Source organism: Equus caballus, chromosome 5, assembly GCF_041296265.1.
Source record: "Equus caballus isolate H_3958 breed thoroughbred chromosome 5, TB-T2T, whole genome shotgun sequence".
Classification (NCBI taxonomy): domain Eukaryota; kingdom Metazoa; phylum Chordata; class Mammalia; order Perissodactyla; family Equidae; genus Equus; species Equus caballus.
Window position 1 is genome coordinate 87438788 of NC_091688.1, and position 20133 is coordinate 87458920.

At 36.2% G+C, this 20133-nt stretch overlaps 1 protein-coding gene and 1 long non-coding RNA gene across 13 annotated transcripts in view; one reads left to right on the top strand and one right to left on the bottom strand.

Moving 5' to 3' along the window:
* Positions 1-20133, bottom strand: part of ADGRL2 (adhesion G protein-coupled receptor L2) — a 595411-nt gene that overhangs the window by 514380 nt on the left and 60898 nt on the right. The window lies entirely within an intron of this gene.
* LOC138924384 (uncharacterized) lies at positions 14651-20071 on the top strand. The gene is made up of 3 exons (XR_011439430.1): positions 14651-16723; positions 17157-17238; positions 19858-20071. It is a non-coding gene; the product is annotated as an uncharacterized lncRNA (long non-coding RNA).

Consider the following 20133-nt stretch of genomic DNA (forward strand, 5'->3'; position numbering starts at 1 on the left):
TAATAATATGCTTCCAGCAGGGAGGTTGGGCCGAGTCTGCCATTGCTAATTTATATCCCGCTTATCTAAGAGAGATTGGTTAATCCAAATATGGCATTTGGGGATGTGGAATTAGACTAATACTACTCTAAAACAGATAATTTTTTTTCCTTCCTTGGGGCTTTATCTGTCGAGCTAGCTTCTTTGTTAGTGTTAGCTTGCTCCTCCAGCACAAGTTAGTAGAAAATGGTAAAAATAGATGAGACTTATTATCCATAAAGACTCTAAGGCGGCAAAGTTACATGGGAAGGTGGGTATAAAACTTAAATATCTCAAATATATTCAAAACCTTCCTTCTAAAATAAACATTATTTTTATTCATTGCATCCAGGCAGGACGTTTCTTCTTAAGTTGAGGAAACGTTGCTTTTTTTGTGTGAGGGTGGATTGGGTGAAGGGCGAGAGGTATGTATTTGGTGTTTTACACATGGTTAAGAGATATCAGTACTATCCAGACTTGAGAAGAAGCTTTCATTGTGGAGGCGTATTGTGCAGTGGTTGAAAGTAGGCGCAATGGAACTGGACAGACTTGGATTTAAATCTTGTCTCTGTCGTTTGCAGGTTGCATGACTTTGTGAGTTACCTTCTCCCATGCTTCTCATGAGTAAATTGGAGATAATGATTGCTATGGAAACTAAATAAGATGATATATGTAAAACGCTTAGTGCAGTAAGTAGAGCTCTTATCACAGCAGTAAGGGTATAATAATTCATAGCTGTTGTTTTTTATATTATTATTATTTTAGATGCATTCCTAAGCTTCATTGATCACAGTAAAATATGTGTTCCTGGTTCCTATTTCTCCTTTCCAGAAAAGGAATCCAAATAAGTGTCTTCTGATCAGTCAAAGACAGTCGCTAGCATTCAGTGTGGCATAGGTTTGGGTAGAGAGTGAAGTGTAAGTAGCTAAATTGTCAAGCGTTAGTCTGAATTTCCCACAGACAGACTTCTGCAAGGATAAACCTCTGCTGCACTCGAAGGGCACATAAAATTAAATAAAGGAGCAGAGGACTTGCTAGAGAGGTAAAAGTAGACAGATAAATCCTTCCTTTATTTTAGAGGAAAAATTACGTGAGCCACTGATAGGAAATGATTGCAAAGCCCATGAAAACTGAAGCTCGTTTGCCAAATTCTCTGTTTCTCTCTTTTCCTTCTGCAGAAAACGGTGAACAGTTACTGAAAATGCCTGAAGAACGCCTCCATACATACATTGGTAGGGAGAACAGTAGCTCGAGTTCATCATTTTCAGCATTTACGTTAACATATCGAAAGCACAGGGCAGCTCTTCAGTGTAGCACTTGCTGCATTGTATTGCAATTTATGTTAACATGACTGTCTCTCCCACAATGGCTCCGAGCACAGGACCATATCTTATTTGTGTATCACCAATCCTGAGCACAGAATAAGTGCTCAAAAAACCGAGTCTGCTCCATCAATGAATCAATTTCAGTGAGTCCCAGATAAGGGCATTCATTTATCTCATTTGTTAATAAACTTGATTGCCTGTTATATTTCAAAACAGCATATGCTAAACGAAAGCTTAAAATGAATTTCTAACTCAGCAGTTACCGACCAATTTTAGCATGAGGATTTCCTTTAAGTGTCAAAAATTTTCATGAGTATTTGTACTTAAATTATCTCTTGATTGAGAAAATACATGACACAGCAGCTGCCAGAGCAGCTCCCACATCTTTTCAAAACCGGTATTATAAAGGGTGTTTGTGGCAGCATCTTTGTAATAGCAAAACAACTGAAGAGAGGTTATGAAAACATAATGAATGTCCATCCATAGTGGGTTGGTTAAATAAATTATGCTACTTTCATATAATGAAATACTTCGCAGTACTAAAAAAGAAGGCGGTAGATCAATAAGTACTGAGATAGAAAAATGTCCAAGATATATTAAAAGAGAACATCGAATTTCAGCAGGGAATGTACAGTATAATTCCCTTTGTGTACGAAAAACTGCACAAATCTGTTGGCAAGAGTATGGAAAAATTCTGGAAGAATATACAATAAATTGAAAGGAGCGTGATAGGAAGGAGGCATTACTTTTCACATTACAACTTATTATACCGTTTGAGCTTTCCCCTCTGAACATGAATTATTTATATTTTAAAAATCAAAATAGCATATCCACGTATGTATTATCTCTCTTTCTCTCTCTATTATATATATACAGATATATATATATATCATACATATATGATATATAATTCTTTTTTCACCCTTCACTTAAGACCTGTATGTTCTGCCAATGGCTAACGTTTGGTACGTGCCTTTATGTGAAAATCCTTTGCAATAATTCTGCAGCTCCCTCATAGTTCTTTCATCACCAGAATGAAAACCAGCTTTATCCCGTTTTCATAACTCTTTTACCTTTTTCAATAAACAAATAAATAAATCAACAAACAAACCAGCAGATTTTCAAATATTTGCTAGCTGTACTATTCTTTGTTCATGCCCAGGAAATATTACAGGAAAGCCCGATATTAGAATGGATAAGAGCAGAACTCTTCTGATTTCAGAATGAAGCTCCAGAACTCCCCTTCTCCTTTGTTCTGAGGCAGCCTAAAGTGAGAGTAAGGGGTTGAAGGGTGGAAGGGGGAATCCACACAACACTTAATGTTCCAGGGAGCCCAGTGTGAAAACCACTTCCCCAAGTTGTAATATCAGATCACGTGGTTGACTCAAGCTCAAACAAGCTGCAGAGTTGAGATTAGAATTCAGCTTAGCAGACGTGAAATTTTAGGCATAGAGTTTCTTTGCAGTTTTATATTAGCTCCACACTGCAGGAAGTGCAAGATCCACACTTAGCTGACCTTCACATTGACTTTCTAGGACCACTCCCATCCAGGGCCAAGCACGGGCCTTGCATTTAGAGATAAGCAAAAACTGTGCAGTTAGTTGGTGGTTGAATTAGACTGAATAGGTCAGGTGGCTTTTCCAAGATCATTCTGCAGGTAAATGACACACGGAACCAATCCCTGAAACCCCGTTGCCAATCTAAGCCTCTTACTATTATACATACATATATATTATATGAATCATGCTTTGCCTAAGTAATTTGTCACAAGGCATTTAATTTAACATTTAACTTTTATATAATCTTAAATTCTTCTCTAGGTTGTTGTTGATTTTTCAACTTCCTTTAAATTTATGAAAATTAGTAAGCTATTATGCAATATCCCCCTCCCCTCCATTAATATCTATCTCAGTTCATTGTCTATTTTTTTCATAGTTCCTGTCCTAACTCAGAATCACTTTCTTATCTCTCTACCTACTTATTTTTGGTATTACTCTCTGACTAGAATGCAATCTATATTAGGAAAAAGACCCTGTCCCTGTTATTTATGGGCCTCTCTTTTCAATAATGGCTACATTACTGAATGTTGAAAGGTTTAATAAAGGTAGCATTATTCAGAGAAATCACTGAAAACAACAAATCTGGGTTAAAAAGATTTTCTTAAAAGCATCCAAGATGTAACAAGATAGTAAGGTCCAGAGGATGAAACTGAAGAAAAAGTGGGGATCTAGAGAAGTAAGTCGAGCCTGGAATACTGAGTTGCCTTTGCCCCAAGGATATTTTTGTATTCTGTCAAATTAGAACTATAGTTTTGGCAGACTCTTTGAGGGTCTCTGAGTAAGGGAGTGTTAAAGGACATCCTGCTTACATTGAGCTGAGGCCCCAAAAGGGACAAAGGAACCAGCAGTAACCATGTTTCTACCCTTCCATCCTCTGCTCCTAGGGGATTGCAATGAGGGTTGCTTGGGCATATCACAGAGCAGGCGAGCAAAGGGAAGAGCAAAACAACCTGTCCTAGGGAAGTTCTTGCCAATATTTTTACAGATTTGCAGCTCACAATACACATGGCGTTGGTGGTCCGGGGGTCTCCAATCTAGGAGCTCGATTTGAGATGGTTACAGGCAATTAGTGCCTCTAGGTATTGGGCAGAAATTGACACACATTCATCTGGAGCTGGACCTCAAGGAATCCCCAGGACTAAACACACGAGGAAACAAGGCCCTGTGAGTGAGCACCGGGAGAAACACCAGCCAGAAGGAACAGGTCTACAGACTTCAGATATCGGATTATCAGTCAGAGAGACTGAAACTGCTATTGCCACAATTAAAAAACTGAAACACAAGTTTGAAAAAAGCTGCAAGGAGCAGGATCTATATATAACAAGTGACAGAGGAGATTTGAAAAAGCATCACCTTAAAAATTTTTAGGAAAGAAAACTTCAAAAACCAAGATTAAATTCCAATGGACAGATTTGACAAGATATAAAACACCAATGATGAAGACCAGAAAATTATGCAGAACAAAGCAAAGAGAAATAATAAGATGGAAAAGATAGAAAATATAAGATGGAAAATACGGCATAGAATGAAGGATTCTAGTATATGTTAGAGTCCCAGAGGAACTGAGAGAGGATGAAACAGGCATTATTTGGAGAGAAAGGACTGAGAATTTTTCTTAGTTGAAGAAAGATACTAATCCACAGGCTCAAGAGACCCCCGCACTCCATTCCCAGGCAGGATAAATAGAAAGAAAGTCATACTACCTACATGGTCATGACACTGCATACTGCAAAAAACACAGTGCCTGGAATATAGCAGTTGGGAACAAGTAATTTTGGATAAATGAACTAATTTGTATTTAAGACTGAGGGCTTTGAGATTGGACTGAGTCATTTAGTCATGTGCCATAGGCCAAGTTACTTCATCTCCCCAAATTTTAGGTTCCTCTTCTGTAAAAGAGGATCGTAATAGTATTTACTTCATATGATTATAGAAAGGATTAAATAAGTACTTAAGGTATGTGAAATAGTGCCTTACATGGAACACACATAGTAAATGTAAATTACCCTTGTTGTTATCATACAAAAAGTGACTATCTGCATGATTTCTATATGAAAAATTTCTTAATTTTTTTCTATAAGTTTCTCTCTACAACAGAAAACTTTGCTGGTATTCTCTGTGATTGTGAATTATTTTAGGAAAATTTTGGTAAGTGAAATATTCTACAAGGTTTGGCACAGACTCCAAAAAGCAATAATGATAATCATTAATATTGGTATCTTATTTTACAAGTTCAAAGTGCTTTAACATATACCATTTCATAACTGACTTTGCCAACACTATCAGCTTCTGAAGAATGGATAACTTTCTTTGGAATCTTAAATCACAAGCAATCCTAGCTGAAGTTAATTCTGAAAGTGAGGATCAACTTCCATTAAAGTTAAGACTATATTAAAATCAATTCAAAGAAAGCCATGACTGTCTAATATTGTGACATACGGCCTAACTGCTCCTGCAGGTAATGGCAAGACATTGGTCTCAGCTGTCCTCATGCAATATAGATTGAATATTGATAGCCAACAGAGTAGAAAAAGACAATATCAAGGACAGTAGAGGATAGAAGATTTAATAGGGTGCAATTTGAAAGTGTCCTTCTACTCATGAGAGTGGTAGCAATAGCCATATTTCATAACGACCATTGATTCAGTGAACACTTATTTAGCACTAATTTTTTGCACCAAATTGGTCAAGGGTCTTTTGAATTTAGTATATCCATATCACATCATTTCTTTTAATGTGTTTTCATTAGTCCAGTATATACGTTCTTTTGTAAGGCATAGCCACCGAAAATATAATGTACCAGCACAGACAATGTATACTCCTAGGTTGTTGCAGAAAAAATCATGGTGAGTAGCAGTACATTCATTTGGTCTTTGGTTGGGGCTCTGTTATCATGCGTTTACCAAATAGGAGAGGAGAAAGAAACACCTTGAAGATATGTTGGCACACAATACAAAAAAACACTGTGAGAGAAGGCATAATGGAAGCCAGGAGATAAACCAGTTCAGTTACCACCTTATCACACACCAAAGACTTCTGGTCACCTTTGAAACCAAGGGCAAGTCATCTAAGCTAAATGAAATGGTTTCCTGCTTACTAGGTTTATTCTATTAGGTCCTTTGTAAAAGAGCCTGTGTCTGTTTTATTTCATTTAGATAAAAGAATAGGCAGACATGTCATTAGATTACCTTTGAATTTGACCTTGTACTTGTCATTTTTTATGGTAAAGAATAAGGCTTTTTTCAGGAAAAAGAAATAAAATTCTTTAAAGTTAGAGACATTGAAACCTAATAGGTTGTGCTATTTAAACAGAAAACAAATTAAGATTGCTCTGGAGCCATTTTTTTTTTTTTTTTTTTTTTTTGTAATTAGCCGCAAGTTCCTAAAGGACATTAGACAATTATAGAAACATCCTGAGCTATGTGGTCTCAGACTTCAAGTTAACACTTATTTTCCTGGTTTCTGAAGACCTTTCATTTTCTTTAGCAATTATTTCGGGTACCATTCCCTTTTACTTCTGAGCAAATCTTTATATTTACTTAACAGCAAGTCCAGATTAGAAAAGAAGAATTGTGTCCTTAGTTTTCTTCCAGGAAACCATCTTGATATAAATATTGCAAATCTTCTTTAGCTTTTATTTTAGTTATTAATGAAATATAGCACATGTTTCATTATTAACACATTGTGAACTCATTGTCCAATTATCCTAAATAATTACTATAACTTTCTCTAATTCTAAGGCAGCATTCCAGTTTCCTTGGGTAATGTCTAAGGATTTCTTCCTTGCCACCTTTTCCAAAACAATGTTTAGTAGCCTTAGGTATCAGGAAATATTTCTATATGTTTTATCTCAATCACTTTTGTGTTTATTCTTTCTCATTGATATGACACTTCATCTGCCTTTCTCCTTTGATTTAATTTACTTGACATCAACCAGTTATTGTGGATAGATCAAATTTTCACCTTTCACAAATGTAGTGATATGACATCTGTCTAGCTCTCATTTTTGTAGCCTTTGGCATATATTTCAACTCAGAAAAATAAAGCCTGTATAAAAACGATGTTTTCATGCTAGGCTTATATTCACATGGCTTTATGATTTTCCAGTACTCACTCAAGCCTCAAAACCTGTGTCTCTCTAAAGAAAAATAGTGGGTTTTAAATAAATTTATAGGACCATCACTTTTATATGACCATATCATAAAAGAATATGTGGAAATAGTATTGATAAAATTTAAGTATTCTCTTCAGGTGTGGCAGAAGAACAAAGGAATGGAATACTATGTCCCTTTTTTATGTATTTATCAAAGACTACCTGACTACAGGAGACATGTGTCACCACAACTTCACATCTCGTTGGACAACTGTGGAGGTCTTGGCCACAACAGGGTTATGGTGTTTAAAGTAAATCGAAAGAAGATAAAGTCGTTTTTTCATAAGCATTAACAATTGGTGGAGAAGACAATATATATATCTGAAGGTTATTTTGAAAACTTCTTGCATTTAAAGTGAGTGGCCAAAATAAGTGGGCTGTTTCTTTTACCCTAATCTATTGCCAGTTTTTCTATTATGAAACAGTCTTTCAAAGCCACATTTTCAAGCATATTAGTTATCATTAACACATTGTCTCTTACATTGTTCTAAATGTTCAGAAGATGTGTGGACTGAATTATGTCCACCTCAAATTCGTATGTTGAAACCTTACCCTTCAATGTAACTATATTTGGAGGTAGACCTTTAAGGAGGTAATCAAGGTTAAATGAAGTCATAAAGGTGGGTCCTTACGCCATGAGGACTGGTGTCATTATAAGAAGAGGAGGGGACACCGGAGATCTCTCTCTTCCTGCCACACAGAGGAAAGGCCACGTGAGAACACAGTGAGAAGGCCACCATCTGCCAGTCAGGAAGAGAAGTCTCCCCAGAAACCAACCTTGATGGTACTTTGATCTTGGACTTCTGGCTTCCAGAACTGTGAGAAAATAAACATCTGTTCTTTAAGACACCTAGTCTGTGGTATTTTGTTAGGATAGCCTGAGCAGGTTAATAATTCAAATATTTCAGATCACGTCAGTAAAATTTCTTAAAAAACACAATGGAATTATAGTAACAGTGGTGGAAACAGTACATTCTGATTTCACATCTGCTATAAACTTGTTATGTTATACAACTCAAAAAGAGAAATGAATGATGGATTATTTAAAAATTAATTTAAAATGCAAAAAAAGTAAACAATCAAAAGAGGCACACAGTGAAAAATAGAAGGTCCTTCCTCACCTCCTCAGATCTGCCCACTCTCTTGAGCCAGGTAACCAGTTTTAAGAGTTTCTTAAATATCTCTCTGTTAATTTTCTAGTCACCACACACACATACAGATGCACACACATATGCATTTTTTTTTTTTTTGCTGAGGAAAATTCACCCTGAGCCAACATCCATTGCCAATCTTCCTCCTTTTGCTTGAGGAAGATTTGCCCTGAGCTAAGATCTCCGCCAATCTTCCTTTGTTTTGTATGCGAGTCACTGCCACAGAATGGCCGCTGACAGGTGGTGCAGGTCAGCAGCCGGGAACTGAACCCTGGTTACCGAAGCGGAGCTCCCGGAACTTAATCACTGGGCCATGGGGCTTCCCCCGACATGCACCTTTTTTATGCAAATGAGATTTCACTAGGCTTCAGCAACCTATTTTTATTCACATAAAACATATTTCTCAATATATAGTCCATATAGACCTTTCTCATTTTTAAGGGCGGCACAATATGTCATAGTATGAGTAACTCTAATTTATTTAACCAGTTGCCGACTAATAAGCGTTTTGACTGTATCTAATTGTTTTCTATGATAAACAAGGTACAACATACATTGTTGCATATATCTTTGCACATTTATATGAGAATTTTCATAGAAAAAATTCTTAGAAATAAAAATACTGATATTGAGTGAAAGGGCTTGTGTATTTTTAGTTTATTTTACTTTTGATAGATGTTGTTAAATTTCCCTTCAAAAATGTTGTACCAAGTTGCTTTCCCACAAAACAGTTTGCAGAGTCTGCTTTCCTAAGCCTTGGTCAAGATTGGTAATATAAAAGCTATAGTAGATTTTTATAAAGTGTATCTTACAGTAGTTTTAATTTGCATTTATTTAATTATCAGAGAAGTTGAGCACTTTGACAAACTCTTCTCAGGAGAACTTTTTGTTGTTGTTAAATAATGAAGGATGTATGACCACCCATGGTGGCTTGAAGGACCACACACGCACACACACATTCCCCCCACCCCCTTTCTCTCTCTTACCCGCTGTTAGGGAACAGTCATAACTTAAAAGCCTTTTTTTAGCTGTTGAATCTTTAAGTGAGATGTTTCAGTGGTGTAGGATCGGGTCAATTACTTTGATATACAACTAAAACCAATTTAAAAGGAATATTAAAAGAGTTGAATTTTCAATTTAAAGTTAACTCCAGAGGAATAAGCTTTTTCTGTTTATCTAAGCTTTCCTCCAATATAGTTCAATAGACACAGCTGGAGTGACGCATGGAAGAGCAGATGATGTGTGAATGAGAAAAATATTAGAAACCTGAGGACTTCACTCCACTGGTGCGGACTCAAAGCCTAAGACAGTGCCTGACTTGTTGTATGTGGTCGAGACAGACAGGCTGAACGAATGCATGGACAGTTGCACATGTTAAATATGTAAGTAAAGCAATTAGGAAGTTATCTTGGAGGAGCAATCCTAGAAATTTTTCTTTGATAAATAGAAACACCCCAGAATACATGTTAGTTGGGATCCCTATGGAAACATTCAAATTTTGTAATCACTGGGCTAACAGTATGGGGTCTCCCTATACACTTAATAAAAATTTTCAGGTTCCCTATTACTCCCAGAAATTTTATCATCTTAAGATAAGAACAATTGTATCCAATTTTTTCTTGATCTTTCACTGCTTATTTTTGGCACATTTTCAGCTTGGACAATGGAACCAGAGTGTTTAAATGCAATTTTGTCTTTGATCAAGTTCATTTTATAGTTTATGTCCTTATTTGCTTCTGTTTTTTTTCAGCACTTCATAATTTCTCTCAATCTTAAAATAGATATTAAAATTGCTTTTTAAAAAGCAAATAATCTAGACAATGACATGCAATTGAAAATAGTTCATTTTTATCTCAGGCACATGTGGGTCACCAGGCACACAATATACCTAGCAAGTGCTTGCTTCACAAAAGCTTCCTCTATTGTGCGATAGTCCTTAATGGACATTCAGATTGTTATTATTTTAAACTCAAATAGCAATAGTAGTCTTAATAATAATGGGATATTGAAAAATCCCATATGTTGAGTCTGGGTGATTTAAAAATTTTAATCAGGAAAAGGAGAACAAAACCTGCTTTACAGCTATGAATGTCGATGTGAGTTGGTGTGAGAGCTGAGGGATTGCTAACTGTTGGTGGACATCCCTTAGGAAAATACAATTGAATGACAATCATATGATGTATGCCAGGCTACCCTGAGGCTTATGTAGAACCCTAAAGCACACAAGGGCTCAGTTAGGCCAAAGCATGGGAAGAATATCTACAAGATTCTTTTATGTCAAAAATTAGTAAAACATAGAAACAAACATTATGGGAGAAAAACTAAACCACTGTTGGACAAGGGAATCACGACCAATGAAAGGCATGACCTTCCTCAGTGCAAATCAGGCCAGACAAGCTTAATTATTTTTTTTATAAGATTACCAAATTGGTGGATAAAGGAAGGCAAGCAGGGTTACAAGAGCAGGACATTAGGGACATGTTTGATACAACAATGATTATTTGTTTAAATTCTTGGGTTGTAAGTCCATTATGAGAGTGTTGTGAAAAATAATTTACCACAACCACCTGAGGTTTAATCTCAGGAGAGGAAGCATGCTTCAGTATTATAAAATCTATTCATGGAGAATAGGAAATCGAGATATTAAAAGGAAATGGTATGTTTTTGTCAAAAGGTATTAAAAAAGACACTGAAAATGTCTGTAGACGTTCTTCATGAAAATACTAAAAGGAATAGGAGACTCTTTCTTGAACACGATAAAGAGTCACTATTTTTTTCTTTTTAAAGATTGGCACCTGAGCTAACAACTGTTGCCAATCATTTTTTCTTTTTCTTTTTTTTTGTTTTTTGGTTTTTTTTGGAGGAAGATTAGCCCTCAGCTAACTACTGCCAGTCCTCCTCTTTTTGCTGAGGAAGCCTGGCTCTGAGCTAACATCCGTGCCCATCTTCCTCTAGTTTATACGTGGGACACCTACCACAGCATGGCTGCCAAGCAGTGCCATGTCCACACCCGGGATCCGAACCAGCGAACCCCGGGCCGCCGAGAAGCAGAACGTGTGAACTTAACCGCTGCGCCACCGGGCCGGCCCCTCTTTTTCTTTTTCTTATTCTTCTCTCCAAAGCCCCCAGGACACAGTTGTATATTCCAGCTGTGAGTGCCTCTGGTTGTGCTATGTGGGACGCTGCCTCAGTGTGGCTTGATGAGCAGTGCCATGTCCACTTCCAGGATTCGAACCAACAAAACCCTGGGCCCCCGAAGTGGAGCGTGTGAACTTAACCACCCAGCCACGGCACCGGCCCCCTAAGAATCACTATTTTAACCCAACAGCCAGTATTTATTTAATGGTGAAATCTCAGAATAAGATACGGATCTCCATTGCCATCATTAATTTTTATTATTATTTGGGGATTTTCTGATTAATCCATGTAACATGAAACCAAATATGGAGTATAAATACTGGGCAGTTATAATCCCCAAAGAGCTATATGAAATAAAAGATTGTGAATATGACAAAATATGTGTGTTTAATATAAAGCCAGAACTAAATTAAAAGAAGAAATCACAGTCAAAACATCAATAAAAGCTATCAGTAACCCAGGATAATCTTAAAAAGAAATCTCTAAATTGCATATAAAGAAAATTACAAATATAGCTGCAATCTATATAAATAAAATATGTAATGAAAATTGAAAACTTTGTTGAGATTTTTAAGGATAAAACATGATTCTGGAAGAGATGATTGAACCTCATTTATTTATATATGTCATATAATTCCCACATGTATTTGTATGTTTCGTGTAAATAAAATAAAATAGGAGCTTTGGGGGAAATTTAAGACATTTTTCTCTAATGTAACATTCATTTAGAAAGAATAAACAGGCAGAACTATCAAAGCAAAACAGCAACCACCACCACCACCACTATAAAACACATTATAAACTTATAATAAGTAAATCCATGATTTTTGTATAAAAGTAGACAGCTGAATGGAAAAGAATAAATAGCGAAGAAATAATTCTTATTATTTGTAAAAATGTCCTGTATAATAAAGTCATTATAAATCAATAAAATTGGCAGAAGTCTTAGTCAAAAGTGGTGATAAATAATTAGCAATTTGGAAAAAGCCACATATTCTTTTACCTCACATTTTATTCCAAAATAAGTTTGAGGTGGATTAAAATGTTAAAATGAAAAAGTCAAACTATTACTAAGGTAGGAAAAATAGAAATAAATAGTTGGATTTTTGGATAGAAGACTATGAATTTACAAATGATTAAAAACTAACCATAAAGAAAAAATGCCAATAAATTTAGTTTTATAAATATAAAAGTCCTTATTTCATAAAGAATATCCCAGTCTATATTTGATAAGGGGTTAATAACTTTGTAATTTTGAAAGACAAGCCCATACAAATTCATAAATCCTGAGCACAGGACATGAACAGACAATTCACCAAAGAGGAAATAGAACAAGTAAACAAACAGATGGGAAAATGCTCACCTCATTAGTAGTCAAAGAAATGCAAATTCAATTTAGATGGGGAAAGGAGTTACAGTTTGTTTTTGTAGCTCAGGCTTCTGAAAAAAGGAAGGGAGTAGAAGCAGTTTGAGTCTTGGAATTGCTGTATGTTCCAGGAAGTGTGAGATGTGGACTAACAGAAGAAAACCATGTCATAGCGACCTGCTAAATCCTGCAGTTCTCTTCCTGAAGTTGTCTTGGGCACGTGCCACTGGGTGGCAGGGACAGGGTTGGAGGAGGGAAGCTTGGATGGAGAAGAAAGCTGGCAAGCATGATATTATTACTTTTAGTTACATTGAATTAAAAATTTTAATAAACAGCTAAGAGTGGTGTTAACAAATAGGAAATATGACATCATCTTTTAATGATCACATCAGCAAAAAATCAAAACCAAAAACATTCATTGTCAACCTGGAATTTTGCTACCTATAACATCATTTATAAAATTGCATTAGTGGACGTTAACCAGTTAGAGATGGTTAAAAGATTAGGGACTACTCGCAACCATTAAAATCATGACATTTATTGACTACTCTGTTCTGGGCATTGCAGGAAGCCCTTTACATGAATTCTCTAACTCGGTTCTTATGATGAGATATATGTTGTTATTATTACCTCATTCTTATGTAAGGAGGAATTGAGTTTCTGGGAGGCTGAGACACATAAAGATTACACTGCTAATAGACAACAGAGCTACAATTTAAACCTGGATATTCTGATGACAAAATCTGCTTTAACAGTTACAGTGTATGTAATATGAAACAGCATGTTATGACATCATATGCACATTATTATTATGACTTTGAAAAGTGCATAAAAATTCAAAGTGAAATACATAAAAATGCTGAGCAATGTGGTATTAAGGTGCTGGGGTAGATAATACAGCTTTTTTCTCTTTTTGAAGTATTTAAAAATTAAAGCATACACTTTAAAGTAAGATTTAAAAAATTATTTTATTGAAGTCATATTGGCTTATAACATTGAGTAAATTTAAGGTGTGTATTATTCTGTGTCAGTTTCTGTGTAGACTGCATCGTGTTCACCATCAATAGTCCAGTTCTTATCTATCACTATACATATGTGCCCCTGTACCCCTTTCATCCTCCCCCGACTCCCTTCCCCTCTGGTAACCACCAATCTGTTCTCCTTGTCTATGTGTTTGTTTATCTTCCACATACAGTGAAATCGTACGATATTTGTCTCTGACTTATGTCGCTTAGCATAATACCCTCAAAGTCCATCCACATTGTCGCAAATGGCACGATTTTGTTAAAGTAAGATATTTTTTAAATGAAGAACAACTGTCAGGCAATTAAAAATATTTGCACATATTGTCCCATCACAAATTTGCCGCACCAATAGGACGCCTGGCAATCAACCTGGATTTAGGCTGATGTTGAGTGTAACGTGGTCCCGTCAGGAAACTCAGAGGTAGCATAAGCTTCAATGAATCTGAAGGTTGTGACATAAACTGCTTCTGGGATAATAACGTTTCCTGCTGTCTTAGTGTGAGTATATACCAAACAACATCCAGCCAATATCTGAATGTGATTTTACCAAAATAGGTTCTAGTTTAAGATTTTGCTAATTTTGATACTGGCAATAACTAAAACATGAGGAAGGTGATGATGATGATAACACCATTTAGTGAATGTTCATTAAATGCCAGACAATGCACCGAATACTTTTCCTGCATTTTTTTGTGCATTCAGCTCTCAGGGTAACCTTACAATATTATTATCTCTATTTCACGTATTTGCCGATGATTGATTTTTTTTTCCTGAAAATAATGTTTATCTTTTTGCTCTGGTGTGGTTGTTTCTGATAAATATAAAGTCATGCATTTCTTCATGACCAAGCACAGTGCTATTAGTGTTGGCAACCCCTGCCTGAGCGCACTATACCTCCAACAGTCACAGCCCAGCCTGGTTGGGTTTTAATGAAGAGTCTGGCCAATTCCTGGGGTGCTCATTCTCTTCTGTCATGCATGAGTAAAATGGATCTCATGCCAAATTGCAAAATATCAGGGGGTGGACAATTGATAGGAGATATGGACTGGAGAGAATGAGGGAAGAAGGAGAAGAGGAAGGTAAGGAGAGAAAGAAGGAAGAAAGGAAAGAAAGAAGGAAGGGAAGAAGGAAGAGAGAAAGGAAGTGGTGTGAACAAGGTTAGGGCATACAATTACTAAGAAGCTTATAGCATACAATTGTGGGAAATTACTACAGGCCTAGTCAACCCAGTCAGGCATTTTGGGAACGCTATGATGTTTGGGCTGCCTCCACAAGGCAGGCTGGAAAAACTCCCAGATTACCAAGCCACTAGGCAATGTTTTCTTAGTTGGCAGTATTCTGCTTTTCCCTTTTCAGTGCTGGAGAAGTGTGAAGAGTAGAATTACCCCACAGGCAGCTGGGTAAATGCCTAATGGTTCTCTGGAATAGGTTAGAGATAAACTAGTACATCCAGCTTTGGACTTCACGGTTTTGAACAGAACAAAATGGAACTTTTAAAAGTTTGTAAATTGATGTGATGAAAGGCTAAGGGTATCTATGTTATTCAGCCTAGTAAAAGGAAGAGAGAACAGGGCCAATGACAAGAGTGGCTGGGGCCAATCCACTGGAGAGTGGAAGCTGGTCTTCACTGCCATCTTTGTAATGATGTTGTTGTTGTGGTATTAAAAAAAAATTCAATTCCTTTATTTTATTAAACATAGTAAGCATAAGACACAACATAGCTCTCTTTGTTGTAATTAACAGAATGTCAAAGGCTGTACTCTTGCTTTTAAAAATAGCATCAAGGATAGCATTTTGAAAAGAAAAAAAATCATTAAATGCAAGTGATGAAGTAGAGCTGAATTTATCCCTGAGGCCACCACTACATTATAGCAGGAATCCAGTGCAGGTCTCCACAGAAGAGGGTCCAGAAATTCCTTTTACTAAGGGACTACTTTTAAACATAGCTAAGGAGTCATGCAAGCTAGGATGCTGAGTAAAAAATGTGAAATCATTCCGAGTACTGATACCCTTGCAACATTCTAGTTTAACAACCCCTAATCCTAGAACCAGTACAAGAATGTTAGAATCATCTAAAGATGGTCATCTTTCTATCATTTTTGTAAGCAGTAACATGTTCTTTCCATTTGTTTAAAGGTTTCTGAAAATCCAAATGTTCAACTGAACATTTTGAACATGTTTCTCTCTCTCTCTGAATATGTATATGTAATATATGTATTATAGATGTCTACTTATATGTATGACTATATATATTTGTATATATAGTCATATTTATATACAATTAAAGGTGGTCACAACATACCGTTGACTTCTGTTGAACCTATTGCTGATTATCAGCCTTTCTCATGCATGGCATACTGCCAGATTTACATTCTGTCTCCTAAATCACTTGCCTTTTTTCCAAGCTTTGAATCACTTGTGCTTCTGGCGGCCCACCCTCATGTCATCATTCAAAATCTTGATGAAAACAAGCATTTGAAGTTAAGCAAGGAGGAGACACACCGCTAGAAATCGTCTTTCAGGCAGACATCACTATACTCATCTAGGTCTTTATTAATTGATCTATCTAATTTGTTTGGCATACGGCTTGTCTTATTCCATGTTGTGCACGAGAAGCAAGCCCTTTTGGCGGTTCCAGATGCCTTATGCCTATTGTATTTCCCTGGTGTTCTCTGTAAGTAACATTGCTAAGGAAAGATGCTGCCAGTCAGCGTTCGTTCTTGATGAACCCTTCCTTTTCTACATTTTAACCTCCCACCCGTTTAGTAGTATGTTTTGAGTCTTGCCAAGGATTTATGTGGAGCTCGTTTGTCTATCATTGAGGAAACTGAAGATTGAAATGCTGTTTGACATTTCCAGCCCTGGGTTTTCAGCTCTCCCTATAGTCTTGCCCCCAGGCTCATCCTACATAGAGTTTCTCAAAGACCAACATTTTGAGAAGTGGGATCAGAAGCTATTTATTCCTTCCTCCTTGGAGAACTAAACCAGGTACAATTATTCATTCATTTATTCAATGTGTTGAACATTTATTGAGCACTTTCTAAAAGTTTCTGTACAGAGGTAAGGCTTCGTTACCATCATTTAGGTATTTACGAGGGACTGGACAAGACAATTGTTCTCAAAGTATGATCCCCACATTAGCAGTATCAGCATGATATGGAGATTTTTAGAAAGGTAAATTTTGAGGCTACACCCAAGGTATACTTAATCAGAAACTCTTGGAAGCTATATCTTCATAAGCCCCGTCCCCTTGTATAATTATGATGATGGATATTAAAGTTTGACAACTATTGGAATAAGATTCACATGTAAGGAAATAATTACAGTGTTATACTGCTCCTGTTGTCAACATGCTTCTGGAGGCTAGAGGAGTGACTAGTCAAAATAATATGGGCCTGCATCATAACTCTGTGTGCCTTAGTCTTACATATAGGTGGACAACTGTGGTTTGATTTCAAGGGCTCCCCTATGGAAAGAAGACATCTCTCCACTTGCTTGTTGAGGTACGTTATTTTAACAGGGGACAAAGTTTATTATTAGAGCGTCAGGAAGTTAGTCACCTCAAAAACGTTTTTGGAATGGGATGGGCTATCAAACAACAAACTAATCGACTAATTAATTAATCAAAGAGCATAGGAAGCCAAATCTGATGAGATACATACTGAAACTTCCTCAGACTAAATTATAATCTGTCCGTCCAGCAATAGTAAGCTCTCCAAGTTGTCTGAATGCTAGCAAATGGAGGCAAATAGGGTACAAACGAGAGAAAGCAAACTTGACCGCAACGATATCTTTCCCTTGTGTTTGCCCTCCTTGACCTCCTTACATAAGGTGGGAGTCAACGGCCTTGCCCATCACCTTTATATCTTAGAGGGACATGGTTCCTGAGCTCTATGATGCACTCACATTCTTTGAATAATTTATGAAGACTTTTGTCCACTTTTTATTTCTAAACAGAGTTTGACTTTATTCATCCTTCTTCTCAGATGATTCATTAATTGAAGTGTTGCTATAATAGTCTAGTTTTTTTAAAAAATTGATTGATGCAGAGTGTATAAAGTCTTACTGACATTGCAGATTAAAGAATGACCTACCATTTCACATGAACAATGGACAGGTTGTTTGTTTCACATTGGTGTGTGATATCTAAGATCTTTATGCTCCAGCTCACTATGGGGGGAGACAGAGACCTCAGTGTTCTAGGCTTCCTACGCTGACCCTTCTCACATGACTGCCCTTGAGCTGTACCTGCAACAGACCTCCATTTCAACACTTATTCCTTTGTTCTTTGTTGATCTGTTTATACGTCTGTCACCTCCATTAGAATTCAAGCATACTGGGTTTTCTGTCCACTGCTATGTGTCCAGCAATTAATACAATGCTTGAGAGATGATTTGTTCCATAAGTATTTATTGAATAAGTGAATAAATGGTTGGATGATGAAGTGCATGATTTTTCTTCTTCAAAATCATGGCATACTTTTTGAAAAATAGCCTCTATATTTCCTAGTAAATAATTACAGTAGAAATTATCACAGAGATTTAAAGCTATACTTTTACACTGTATTTCAGCTTACTTCTTGCACATGATAGAATATTTCATTTATAAAGAACAAAAGTGATTAGTTATGAAATACATATCCTATGCTGTGCTAAATGCTTTACATTTCTTATCTCACTTTATATTCAAAACAAGCGTTTAGAAGTGAGAATATTAATGATGTTTAATATTTTTAATGCAAACATTAGTTTTAGAAACACAGGCTTAATTCCACAAAGTCATCTTTTCATTTATACTTTTCCTTCATCACTAGCCTATTTTCCATCTTTTAATTGCCTTTTTCAAGCTCTAGTTTATTTCTCTGCCTTAAGTTATTTCAACCTAACTTGGTATATAAAAGTAGAATTTGAAGAAATAGCTACCCCAATTTGTGCAGAACACTAAGGTTTTATCCCTATGACCATAGTCCAAACAGGCATAAAAGGGACAGGTGGTTGGTGCAAGTTTCCTTGATTCCTTTAATGGTTCTGTGGGTGGTGGAGACCCTAAAGATGCCGCCTTTCCACTCAAGGCCAATATTAACGAACTACAGAAAACGAGAAGTTATTCTACTTTTCAGTAACATTTGCCTCACTTGGGTACACATGGCCCATATAGATAGATTTTTAAAAGCGTTTTATTAGCATACTGAAAATTCCCGTTAAACGCTAGACTAGAGAACTCACTAAGTCACATACTATATTGAAAACTGTCCTTCCTGAGACATCAAAGGAGAGGCCTAATACATTTTTCTCTTCTCTAATATCAATGATTCTATTATACTTAGTGTAACTTAATTCTTTTGGTATTTCCAAATGAAAATTTATTTCATAAGGTGCAGTTTTTTAAAAGCACAAGGGGGGAAAATCATATTTCATGAAGGATGAGATGATTTTAAGTGCTACAGTGTGTTCCTAAAAGGATTGGAATCATTCAAAATTTCTGAAGTACTCTGCCCTAAGCATTCTGATGATAAGATAAGTTTTAACTGTCTTCAGAACTTAATATCTGAAAACTTTTTTTGGCAGGGAGGGTCTTTTGAGGATGAAACGTACAAGTATCTTTAGGATGCCTATATTTAGTTGTACAAAAAGTGTTGTGAACATAATAATTTTCATGTAGAAACAATGGCAATTATTTCAGTTTTTTTGGTACACAATATGCTTTTAATGAATTACCTTGTTTAGAATTTTGTCTCACATAAAACAGACAAAAGCATTACCTCAGATAAAGTTGAGATTATTTTCTATTAAAAACAAGCATTGTGCTATTTTGTGAAATGCAAAAAAAAAAAAAATCCCTCCAGCAATTATTTAATAGTTTTGGATTTTATAAAGTTTTCTATCGTTTCTTTAACATTCTGGGTCAATGCCAAAGTTCAATTTCTACTACACCAGTTGTAGTCCATAAAAAAGGTAAAAATCAATTAAAGTCGTATATTCTAGGAGAGCATCTAAATGTATGGAAACATTATTAAGTTAAACATTTTTTTGTTTTTTCTGGCAGTTCTCCTCCAAATTGTGTCCAAACCACTTTGTTTCACTTTAGAATAAAGGAAGCTGTGTGTTTTCTTTTCTTGGCAGGTGAAGGCAGAACTAATACCAAGAGGAACCTTGGTAGTGTGTGGGGTGCTACGGAAACTGGCTAACTGATGACATCACCCTGAAGGGAAGAAAGTCTCAAGGCTATTCCACTGGCTTGGAAATCCATACGAGCGGCTGTCCAGTTTGCAATACCTCACTACCAAAAGCTTAGCTAATGAAAAATAAATAAATTAATTAATTTAAAAAAACACCTAACCCCAATACCAAAAGTAGTCCAGTGCTTTCTATAAGATTACAAGTGCTTCACATAGATTA